The sequence below is a fragment of the Pinus tabuliformis genome, chromosome 8 (assembly GCF_031772625.1).
Source record: "Pinus tabuliformis cultivar Carrire ecotype Pingquan chromosome 8, CPIR1, whole genome shotgun sequence".
Classification (NCBI taxonomy): Eukaryota; Viridiplantae; Streptophyta; class Pinopsida; order Pinales; family Pinaceae; genus Pinus; species Pinus tabuliformis.
In genome coordinates, this window is record NC_142294.1 from 1,410,737,304 (window position 1) to 1,410,750,637 (window position 13,334).

Here is a 13,334-nt window from a genome sequence, read left to right on the forward strand (position 1 = left end):
TCCCATACTTGATCGGCCTATGTATTCATTAATACGAGCTCCTTATCCTTGGTATTTTATGTGTAAATGTATTGATTTATATGTGGTTTTAGTGGCTTCTATATCCTTGTTATTTATGTTGGTTATATGCTCATTATGAGTATGTTTTATGGCAATGATGATGTATGGCTCTCATCATGTTTTCATTTATAAATGAATGAACATTGAATATGTGAACTAATAGATGATAATGCAGCTAATGTGATAAGGTATCAATGCTTCTTAGCGATTCTCATATAATTGTGAGACCCTTATGCTCAGATATGTTGTTATGACAAGTAGATTACATGTTCATGATCTATTTAACAAAATGCATGTCATGGTTGGGCTTGGTTAGGTCAAGTACTTGATCAAGTTTTGTGTTAGAGGCTTTGTCTTCGTGTCATTTATTGTCTTGGAAATTATCATCAAGTTGCGGGTAGTGGTTTGGAGAATAGCCCTTAAAAAGTGGCTTAAATCTCATAGTCTTTGGCACAAAAATGGTTGAAAAGGACTGTAGTCTCTCCCTTGTAGGTATTGTGGGAATGAATGAGGGTCCCAATCGCATGCATGTCCATGTCATGGGAGTGACTGTGGGTTTAATTCATTGAAACTCTAGGTTAACTTAGGGGTTGGGCACCTGGAGTGGTGGATTAGCTCTTGGGGGTCCTGTAACTCCTGAGGGAGGTCTGTAAAGTGTTGGTTGGTCGATTCAACTTCCTTAAATACACTTAGGAAGTTGAATCATATCATAGTAACTCTTCATCACATATTTACCTTGGTGGACTAGTAAGCTTGGGTAAGTGTGGGAGGAGGGCGTTAGAGAGTGGTATCAAAGCATGGTTCAACACTTGGACTAGATGGATGGAATGTGTTTGCCATACATGCATGTAGGTTGTATATGTGCTTGTTATGTATGCATGGTGGTAGTCATTGTTACAATCATGTTTCCATGTAGGAGTTGATGATGTTGTTGTTGTGATGTGTTTGTCATGAATGCAAGTCAATTGTATATGCATTTGTTATGCATGTCAATGTCTATACGTTGTTCTACATGCATTGTCATGGTTATGATTATGCATGTATAGTAGGTAAAACATGCATCGTTAGTTCATTTTATGCATTTTAGGTCATCATGATGTTGTTGGTATGTTATGATGCTGATGTGTTGGTTGAGATAGAGCAAGAGTTGCTGATCATCAAAGCGAGGTTGCAGCACTGAATGCCAGAGTAAGAGAAAATCATCATATATGTTTGTATGGTGGGTATGCACGTATGTTGGTTAATGGTTGTTATAAGAATTAGGGTTATGTACATGTCTGTTAGTCTATGGTTTTTTTCGTTACATGTTTGATAGAAGTTATTTAATCAATGTGACCATATACACACGTGTCGGTTAGTCATGAAGGATAGTAACTTGTTTTTATATGCATTATTGTCTTATGCATGATGGTTATGGTCATTGAAACTAAGATCTTGATGTTATATGTATCATGCTAATTTGGATTGGCCTGTGCATATGGTTAGGGTTATGACATTTAGGTATGAGTCAATCTATTTGGGATAGTGTGTTTTACTAATCCAGACTGACTCGGCATATGTGATTTTTATGCATGAATGACAATTGTTTATGAACTTATGAGGTGAACCTGTTACCTAGTTACTGTTATGGATATCATGACCTTATTTATATTTGAGTTGATGTGTTGTGAAGTTATATCGTGCTAATCTAGATTGATTATGCAGACAAGATAGCCTCCTCTGATATACATTAAGATATGAGTTTTCTTATGTCATTTACTTGGTGCTTGAATATTTGATTATGTTGTCTATTCGGTATTTGAATGTTTCATTATGTCATTTATTTGGTGTTTGAGTGTTTGGTGTCTATTATGTCATCTATTTGGTGTTTGAGTGTTGGGTGTCTATTATGTCGTCCATATGTTGTTTGAATGTTTGATTAGTTGTATGACATGAGTATGTGTGTGTAATATTGCATGAAGAAATGATATTGTTTTAAGATGGTTGTACTAATACATAGGTGTTGAGATAGTCGATATGTACTTGAGTGTAAGTAGGTGATAGTTGTAGCATTATGTATTATGACTGATGAATGTGATTTGATGGTTGATTATGACATGGTTGTTAGTATTGGTAAAAGATAATTAATAGATATGATGCCTTGATTTTTAGAAATATGACGGACATGTGTGAGAAGTTACAGGGAAACATGCTTGGTATTAGTGTGACAAGGTAATATTTGATGTGTTTATATAACTAACAGTTGGGTGATGTCACAATACATAGTAACACCTGATTGCAACAAGGTATAAAGGTAAAATAAAGGAATTGGGTGAGAATTCCTTTAGCTATGTTTGGAAACCACAGTTCCAAACGAATGAATTCTTTGAATACATGAATTCTTCTTAACCTGGATTTTGTTTGACATTATGTGGATATGTGCTAGGTTCATAAACATGTATTTGACACGTATATTAGCTAGTTTCTAGTTATAGCTGGATCTGTCAAGGGAATTAGATTCCCTTAAGGGATGGCATGGATGTGTCCAGTTATAAGGAAACATGCTTGGCACAACAAGGTATGATAACTAGTATATTGTTATATTTATTTATGCACTGACAATTATGTGTTTATGGTAGTATGATGTAGGGGATTCCATGGAAAAAGAGACTACCATGGAATCTTGAAGAAGACTTGGGTTGATCTTTCCTTTGGAAGTATTGGGAAGCCATGGGATTGAGTCATGTTGTTTGTTTCTAGTTTTGTGTTTTTGGTTTTTTGTGATTGTCTTTCGCTTGATTTGGATTTTTGTTTGTGTCTTGTGCATGACCATGCCACTTTGTTTGTGGTGTTGTATTGCTATTGGTTTTTCATGGTTTTCTTCCTGTTTGTTTCATGTTCTTTCCTTTTATGTTTGTGAGTCTTGGGAATTGGTTTGGGAAAGAGGAATGTTAGTGGAGCTCGAGGAGAGATAAATGAAATCCAACAGGAACTGTAAGACTCAGATGAAGTTGGTGCATGTATAAGTGCAGCTAAAGGCAAGAGTATGACAGTTAGTTGAATTGGTTGGGTCCATTAGGATAAATGAACAGTGGTAGAAAAATCATGAGAAGGGTAACAAAAAGGTGAAGTAAATGGATTTGAGGTGTTAGATGCCTTGGCTAAGTTGGGAACTATTGTTCTCAATGTTGTGCATGTTGTGCACGAATAAAGGGAGTTCTCTTAACCTAGACCTTATGCTATTTGGTAATTATGTTTTCATCATGATTTTGTTGATGTCTATATATGTATACATGTATGTATGTATGTCGTTGTCTAACAAGGTCGTCAAAAATCATGATTGTTTAATGATTATGTGTATATATGTATGTATGTATGTCATTATTTGACATGATCATGATTGTTTTATGCTAATGTTTATATATATGTATGTATCTATGTATCTATGTCACTATCTCATAGGGTTGTCAGGGATCATTCTTGTGAAAGAATGATTGCTTATGTAGGTGAATGGCATGAAAGAGGTTCCTAGTCTTATGGGGAATCAAGTGGGAAGAGTAGCCCTGGAAACTCTATGAGGTTAGTATCATGGGGATATGAGTTAATATTATGTGATTATACTATGCCTATGTTTTGGATAGGTGAGGATGCGAGATGCATCAACAGAATCAAAACAGTGTGATCCGTGACATGATAGGATAAGCATGGATGGAAAAAAGACACTTGAAGCAAGGTTGCTTGGTAGGGACAATGTGGTTTGGATGTGCAGTGCTACTATTGTGTATATGTTGTGCATATTGTACATTCAGTGTTTGTACCTATGGTGTTGTGTACATGTTGTATATATGGTGTTGTCTGCATATTACATATGCAGTGCTAGGTATAGATGGTGCTATGTACGTGTTGGATATGCAATGTTGTGTACATATTGTACTGTGCACATGATGAATATGTGGTGTTGTGTGCATGTTGGATATGTGGTGTTGTGTACATATGGTGTTGTGTACATGTTGTACATATGGTGCTATGCGCAGGTGGTGTTGTGTACATGTCATGCATGTGGTGTTGTGTAAATGTGGTTTCATGTACATGTCATGCATGTGGTGTTGTGTACATGTGATGTTGAGCACACGTTGTGCAGGTGGTACTGTATATAGGTAGTACTATGTACATGTTGTACATATTGTACTTGTGTACTTGTGGTATTGTGTGGATGTCATACATGTTGTGTTGCGAGCATGTGATACTATGTATGTGCATTGTGTAGTCGTGGTATCATGACATGTGTATTCGTTGTCTTGTACTTTGTGTACGTATGTGTATTGTGTTGTAAACTGGATGTAGGTGTACGTGTTGTGTTATACACTGGGCGTAGGTCTATGTGTTGTGTGTCAGGTGTAGGTGCATGTATTGTATGGTGTTGCCTGCCATGTGTGGTTGTATGTGTGTGATGCACACTATGTGTATGTGTACATGGTTTAAGAGAAGGCACTGGGTGTTTGTTGGGTGTGGAAACTGATCCAATGTGCATATGGAAATGATCGATTAAAGGATAAGTATCAATATTTTATTTCATTTTTTAATTAAGCATGTGATCTATGATTTTGAATTATGATGATTACATGTGTTATGTGATTTTGATTATGATGGTTGCACTTTGAGCTAAATGAATGTGATATGTTTATACGTGATGATTTGGTCAAAGATGCTAGTTTGACTTGTTGTGATAGGAAATAAGCATAATTGTAGGTGTACCTTGTCAATGAGCAACCGATGTGGTGTGCTTTGTATTTATTTCAATTCGTTTTAAATCTATTGGTAATTATGTGATTGGTACAGGAAAGCATGAAAATTCCCAGGTTGGGTGGTTGAAACCGACTGCAAGAATTAGTAGCGTTAATGAAAGGAATTAGAACATGTAGCAGTATGATGGTAAAGCAGTTCAAGAGCAAGAGCAGGGCCATTGTGGGACAATGGTACCTAATAGTGTCCATTGATTTCCATGAGTATGCTATGAATGGTATGATTATTTTGAGGTAGGGATATGCCTTTGTTTTTAGACTTCCGATGCGAGGAAACCTTGCTAAGGGAGGCATTGCCCAAGGGACTATGTAGCAGAGAAGGCTATGCCCATGGAACTTGGAAGGTGTGTCACTGTAACAGCCTGCTCCCACATCTACCCAAGCAACCAGCCAGCTGGGGTAAAAATGCAACGATAAGCCACTATGATATGATTCGACCTCCTAAGTCACATTAAGGAAGTGGAACTGATAGAAACACACAATACAAACATTAATTATTAGCTATAGGACCCTAAGGAGACATGTCAACCACTCAGACAACTTGTCCCTGGGTCCCACTGATGTTCTGGATCTCTTAGGCCAAATTCTCTCTCATGCTATGGGCAAGGGAATGACCAGAAACCCAAAGTCACTCTCATAGGCTTTCCTGCCAGTGACTAGAGACCAAAGTTGCCAGTGTTATGCGAGCGACTCTAGGATTTGAGCCACTTTTTCAGGCCCAAAACCCAGGTCACTACCCAGAATTGAACCATCTCTTCAAATCGGTAAAATAACATGGAAATGACAGTATTAAATAAAATACTTGTTTAAGACATTGACTGGACCCCTACAAGCCATGACAAACATTTCGTCAAACATATTGCAAATGTGTAATTTACAGGTGTAATTAATAGTTCTAAGCATAGGGGTCTCATACTCATCTGAGAATCACTAAGAACCATTGATGCCTCAACACATCAACTACCATTCAATCCATTAGGTCATAGATACATTGATCATTCAATTACAAGTAAAAACATGATGAGAGCCACACATGTATGTTGTCATAAAACACATACATAACCAGCATAATAGAAGCAGAAATATTCATGAAAGTACAACCATATAAACCACATATAATCCATCAAAATTCTCATAGAAATACAAGGAGAAATAACCTTTCATTAATGATGAAAAATCCAAACTTGGAATGGGACTTCCACATTCCACCTAACCATACAATGGCTGAGCAAAATCTCTCTTTAGTCATTCACCCCCGTGCCACATTGCAAGCATGAATGTGGGATATCATAGAACACATCAATTAAAACTCATCTAGGGCTACCAAAGGCCATCCACCTCAACCCATCAAAAAGTGGTTCCACCTCATGGTTGGACATCACAAAACCATCATTAGATTTGTCTCCATCCAATCCTTCTAGGGCTTCTAGAGTGTTTGTCTAACCAAGGCTTCCAGGACTAGTAACTCAACCCACATCTTATTTAGGGCTTCCAAAGCATTTGTCTAACCAGGGCTTCCATGACTCGTAACTCAACCCACCAAGAGCTTCCAGAGAGTTTGTCCAACCAAGGCTTCTAGGACTAGTAACTCAACCCAAGCTGTTATAGGGCTTCCAGAGCATTTGTCCAACCAGGGCTTCCAGGACTAATAAATCAACCCAAGCTAAGGAAACATGAGAACCAACCAAAACAAAATAGTGAAAGTAAATCCACAATCACCATGTCTATCCAGTAAATGAAAAGGCTAGGCAATCCACTGTCAATCCCGACCATCCTCCATGCCAATGAAAGATCACAACCAAAAATCCACATGCATATTCCATGCATGCCAAAACTAGCGAAGGAAACATACATGCAACTCCCTACCTGTAAGAAAATTTGATGTAGCTATTGATCTCTATTTCCTCTTGCACTTTCCTTCTCTTCCTTTTCCTTCTTTCTCAAAAAATCCAAGTATGCCACACCCACCAAGAGTGTTCCAAGAAAACTCTAAGTCTCCAAGAGTATGAGAGAGATCTAAAAATGAACTAAGGAAAGGTTACCAACTAATCCTATGAAGCCTTTTTATGAATGAGGCCTCTATTTTATTCATTTTCTATTATTTTCCTTCAATTTCATCCTCACATGCAACCTGTGACCTTTCACCTCCCTTTTCTCCTAATTTCCATTATTTTCATAAATAAATGTGCCAAAATGCCATTTTACCTTTCCAAAGCCTTAGCCATTGCCTTTGCCAATTTCCTTAGCCATAAACAATCACAATCAATCCCCATCACTAGGATTTTACCCAACATTCAGCTTGGAATTAGTGTCCCATCATCCATGGTTATTATTTTGCCTTTATTTACTTTTATTACATGCAATTTTCACTAGAGCTGTTACAGAACCATCTCCCTTGGGGGAACACTATTCTCGGTGTTCAACAATACCTATAACCAAAAAACTGTTGTAAGAAAAATATACTGTTGATGGAGATTTATAACTTAGTTCGATGCAGTATTTACAATGATCAACCTGCTGAGAAGAAACCAACATAAAAACATAATAACATGACATAATAACAACATACCACATAGTGGAGCTTTATAACATAGCTCATGGCGATATTTACATCCATATACATATGTACATAAATCAACATCATCAAAACATATACCAAAATAACACCAAAACACCAAGCCAAAACTTCTTTGCCTCAACCGGAAAACAAGGAAGGATACATAGCTCACACCTGATCCGCCATCTCCCATGTAGCTTCATCGAGCCCAAAGTGATTCCATTGCACCTTAACTTGATCAATTTCTCGGTTCTGGAGCATGAGCACCTTTTTCTGCAATATACACTGAGGCTCTGGCTAGAATTCTCCATCTAGTTTTACCTACAATACATACCAGTCAATCACATGATCAACATCCTATTGTAGCGGCTACAACCACCCTTCAAAATTTTGGCTCGCATGTAAATTTCAGAGCCTACCTTGGATCCTATGATCGATCGTCCTTGGTTACTTGTTGGTAAGCAGATGATCTCAAGCTTCCCCTCCTTGATCTTAAGAGTTGTTCATGTTCTCATATTTATGCAACATGTGTCATCTTTTGGCATAGGGATTGTTGTTTGTCATGCAAAGGGTATGTTTTTTTGCTTCAAGGGAAAGCATGCGTGCATGAGTTTCTATCATCACATAGACATGTTTCACACTCACTTCACACACTCTTGTCACGAAGGTTGTTGCATCAAAAAGAGTATGTTTTGTACATTTTGGATGGTCTATGTTGTATCACTAAGTGTCCGTGTATGATCATAATCAAGTCTTACCAATGTTTCTCTGATCTCATAGTCAGAAAATTTCCCAAGCAACTTAGCCTCATCTAGTCTCCTAGAACTATGCACTTTGCTTATGCAACCATCAAGCTTCCTCCTTTTCTTGTTGGAACCCCATAGTGCACAGAGACCCCAGCATCCCTTGGCATCCAAAACTGTGCAGTGGTTTCCTCCAGTGTCCTTCCCCCAGCCGGAACCACTGTCTCCAAAAACTGCGCATTATTGTCCCTTAGCTATTCATTCTGCCTTGCAAAATGAAACTGTGCAGATGTGTCCTCCCAGAACCCATCCCACAACAGTGCCTTACATCCAGAAATTGTACAATATTGCCTCTCATCTGCCCAGGCTGCACTGCACTCAAAAATTGCAGAGAGGTGTCCTCCCAGGAACCCCATCCCACAGTAGTGTCCTGTGCCTCAAAACTGCACAGTGTTCTCCAAGCTATCATGTTTGTCTTGCATGAAGAAACTACATAGATGGGCCTCCCACGACCTCATTTTGGCAGTAATCACTACCTGCTGAAATTGCGCTGATCTATCTTCCAGTGACCACAGGAAAAGTTGACAAGCTAAGATCACTCCCAAGGAGTTGAGGAGAAGGACCAAGAGACTAAGTGATGACTAAATATCAGGACCGCATGCAAACTCCGTCTGATGCATGATCATCTTGAGGGTAAGTATGGTAAGTAAAGAACACCTTCCAAAGTACATCTCTTAGTTGAGTTTGCAAAACTTCTTATCATTATCATATCATCATGTCTTCAGTAACATGTATGTGTGCAAAAAAAGGTCATTTCATGTGTTTCCTCTACATTTGTTGCTTCCTTTTCACTTGTTTTGACCAACTGTCATCTTCAACGTGTTGATTACTATGTCATGCCTACGACCTTGTTCTAATGATATCGAAGGTTTGTCTTTGTGTGCATGAGTTTTTTCAACTATGTAAACACCCGTCGCACTCACTCACAATGTTGTAAGCACCATTGCACAAGTGTCGTCACAATCATCTGAAGGTCTATCCGAAGTGTCGCACTTGTCGCTTTCACCATTAGATAGTCCCATAGTCAGTCACACTGTGCATATGTTGTCTTGTGGTTTGAGGTGTCTAGTCATCGAGTAATGTTGAGTGTGTGTTCGCAAGGTCATGTATACACGCGTTCACTCACTCACACACTTGGCCATTTTTTTCCAAAAATATATCAATCAGACCTCCATTGAGCTGCACTGCGCAGTCTCAACCATCTGTGACCAAGCATTGTTGCCTAGAACTGCATAGAGCTCGAGGCTTCCCACTAGGCAGTCTGCACTGCACAATCATGAAATCGACCTGGCTTACTTTCACCGAGAACAACACAAAAGTTGCCCAAGAATCCATCTCAGTATACGCTTCCCACAAGTCTATCTATGAAACCTCCCACTGGTCAATCGAAGAATTTGACTTAAGTAGTGACTTGGGGCTACGCTCATCCCCAAAACTACATAGAAGCTATCAGCCTGCCTTCCTGCACTGCCTGAAGAAATTGCGTAGACATGAGGGATAGGAAACCACTTCTTGTCACTGCACTATCCTAGGAAATTGCACAGTTTTTTCAGGCAGTCTCCTTGCCGGCCTGCTTGCCACTCCTCCTGAAAATTGTGTAGTTTTGTTAGGCAGTCCACCTGCTTCCCAACACCTCACTCAACCTAGAAACTGTGTAGACATCAATCTATTTGACTACCTCCTAGATTTGCATACTTTTGACCAGCAGGCTCCTGCAACCCGATCCCAGCCTCCTTTGGAAATCTACGCAGTTTTCACTGCTAGTGCCTCCTGCTGCTCGCACTACCTTCCCTGGAAAAACTACGCAATTCTACCTCCTAGCTGAGCCATATCCCGCAGATGTCAATTGTTGTTCCAGACTGCTCAACCTAGCCTCTCAGTGATATCTGTATAGTTTTTCCTGACAGTGTCCTGGAGCCTCGCATCCCTACCCTACATGTGCTCTACATTGTTTTAGAGCCTTGTCCTCTCACCTGGTCACCTGCACCCAGAAAAGAAAGACAATGCATCATGGTAGACTAGGGGATTTCTAGATTTGATGTCATCTCGACTTGAGTGATTGTAGAAACATGTACATGAATGAGACATGGTGAGATGACGAATAGGATGAACAAGGAGCGCATGCTAGAAGACTTGCTTGCAGTTGGATGAATACATGAAGCATACCAAGTAGCAAGAAAAGGAGACACATGCACATGCATGAACCATCAAGCGAACACTAAGACCATTGAATATTCCATGCACTTTTCCATGTGGAGGTGAAGCTATGGTACACCATGGGCACACTAATCTCTCAACAACACAATAGCTCAACATGAACAACACAACCATCATGTGCATACCAACAGTGTCATGTTGAGTTGTGTCATGAGTTGCCTCGACCACATCACTATTTTGGGTCATACTTGTGTAATCAATGTAATGTAACGTGGAAGTGAAAGAGACCCACGGATGAAGTTAAAGAGTCATGTAAGTCAAAGAGTCATGCAAGGTGAACATTCATGAGGGAAGTCGAAGAGTCACAAGGGTCAATTTCACCCTTAGCTATATATACCCCTCATTTGTACATGCAAAGTACTTTTCACTTTGGCTCCTCCCACATAGCCTTGAGAGTTTATAATCTTTTCTTTGAGGAGCGAGTAGTGGATCCAAAGCTCCACTACTGGGATTAGTGATGTATGGTGTATGAATGTCTCTTGGAACTTTCATTTAATTTAGAAGCCTGTCACAGGCCAACATGTTTTCACACATGTATTGCATTCGTTCGTAAGACTATTCTTTGGACTATTGTAAGGCACGTTGCTTTAACTTGTACTAATATAGTTGAACTATTTTGGTTGTTTTAGTGGATATGCTATTGGAAATGTGTTGTATCAGTTTTTATCACTGTCTTTCCCATGTGGACTACTCCACCGGACACTAGACATATTCATTCTTGTAAATTTGTTATAATGACCATCGCACTCATGTGGACTACTATGATGGGTGTTGTACGTGCTATCTATTCACCTTTGTGTATGTGATTGCCACATCGTGTGGACTACTTTGTCAGAAGCTATGAAGATCCTATTGTGTGGTGTATCTCTACTTGAGTTGGGACTACTCCCTTTCGACTTGAGACTCACTCTCACCCTTCCCCTCCGCAGTGAAAGAACTTTGACACAAGCAACACTAAGAACTCACTAGGCACATGGATCTTGTTGTTTGAAGACTAGGTACATCACTCTCATGTGTTGACAAGCAATAGCTAAGGTATATATTTAAGATAATGGGAACCAGACCATCATACTATATGGTACTTGTTAAAATTGGAAACTAGGGCCAAAATCCATGTGGGTCATCATATTAATGGAAGCTGATATTTTTCTTGGATCCCTCTCATCGAGAGGTGTAGGATTGATCTAAATATAATCCGATTCCGATAAGTATTCATGGAGATATGAATTTATTTGTGTTATGGGACAATTCGTCAAGGTCAGCCAGCAACCAAATAAACCCCACTTGTGCTCAACGTTTTAGTATGAATAGAGGTGACCTTCAAGTCATTTCAACACACTTGGGATCTCTTCCTCCCTACTTGTCTTTGGGTTTTAGTAGGAGGAGAGATCCTAAGGGATAATGCTGCCCTAATCCAGAGGGCAGAAGCTAGAGCTGCCGGGAAAAGCTGGAACTGCCGAGAATAGTCGGAACTGCTGGGAAAGCTAACGCAGAGGGCAGAAGCTGGAACTGTCTGGAACAGCTGAAAACTGTCAGAACAGCCAGGAAAGCTGACGCAGAGGGCATAAGCCAGAACTACCGAGAACAGCCAGAACTGCCAGAACTTCTGGGAAAGCTAACGCAAAGGGTAGAAGCCGGAACTATTGAGAATAGACAGAACTGCCAGAGCAACCAGGAAAGTTGACACTGAGGGCAGAAGCCAGAACTGCTGGGAACATCTGGAACTACCGGGAAAGCTGACGCAGAGGGCAGAAGCTGGAACTGACGGGAATAGTTAGAACTACTGGGAAATATCGAGAACTGCCAGAACTTCCAGGAAAGCTAATGCAGAGGGAAAAAAAGGTTGACACAATCCCTAGAGGCTGACGCTGGGTTTTTTCGTGGGGTAGATTGGAGCTAAGGAGCTACTGGAGTGTTTATCTGAGGTTTCAGCTGGAGCATCTGTCTCTAAAGGAGAGCAGCATGCAAGGGACAACTAACTAACATTGGGACAATTGTATGGTACTTAGTAGCAAGTACACTAAGCATGCAAGGAACAATAAACTAATATTGGGACAACAACATGATACTTAGTGCAGCAAGCATGTATTGGTATAGCTAGCATGCAAGGGATAACTATCATGCAACAGAAAGCATGCTAAGGACAACAAGCATGCTAAGGAAAACAAGCATGCTAAGGACAACAGGCATGCTAGGGAAAACAAGCAAGCAAGGGACAACAAGCAAGCAAGGTGCAGCCAGAACATAGATCAGTATGGAAACATGGTGCAACAATGGCACATAATGCAGTACAATTATGGGTACAGTCATGATTAATGAAGCATGATGAGATGCAACATAGTGATGATGGGTGCAACATGGTGCAGCACGGTGAGGTGCATTATGATGACAAAATGCAGCAAAACAATAGGTGAAGGAGTCACCTTGGAGAATCAATTGAAGCAGCATGTCTTCAACTGATCTCATGTATCATCTTCTTAGAGATGATCTATGCTCTTATCTAGTTAAGTCAAAGTGTTGACTTCTGTTGTAAACGTACTATCTCTCTCTCTCTCTTCTGAACTATTGAAGAACATATAAGAAGAATTGATCAAGGGTTTCCCCACATTGGGTTTGTCCCTGGCTAGCGCCAGATCTTTTGTCCTCTTGTCTTGGCTTGTCTTCTGTGATTTATGTTTATGTTCTATCTACAGTTTACTTTAATGCTGATGTGAGTGCTAATCTGGAAAATGATATTGAGCTAACTATGAAAATTGAAATAAATTTCTCTAAGCATAGAACATACCTAAAATTAACAATATTCCTACACCAAATGGTGTGAGGTCTAGTTGGGACTTCATATTGTGGAGATCCCCTGAATGTTGATGGGTCCAACACCATCAACATTTCTAGTGCTAGAAGGAGGGCCAGGTGATA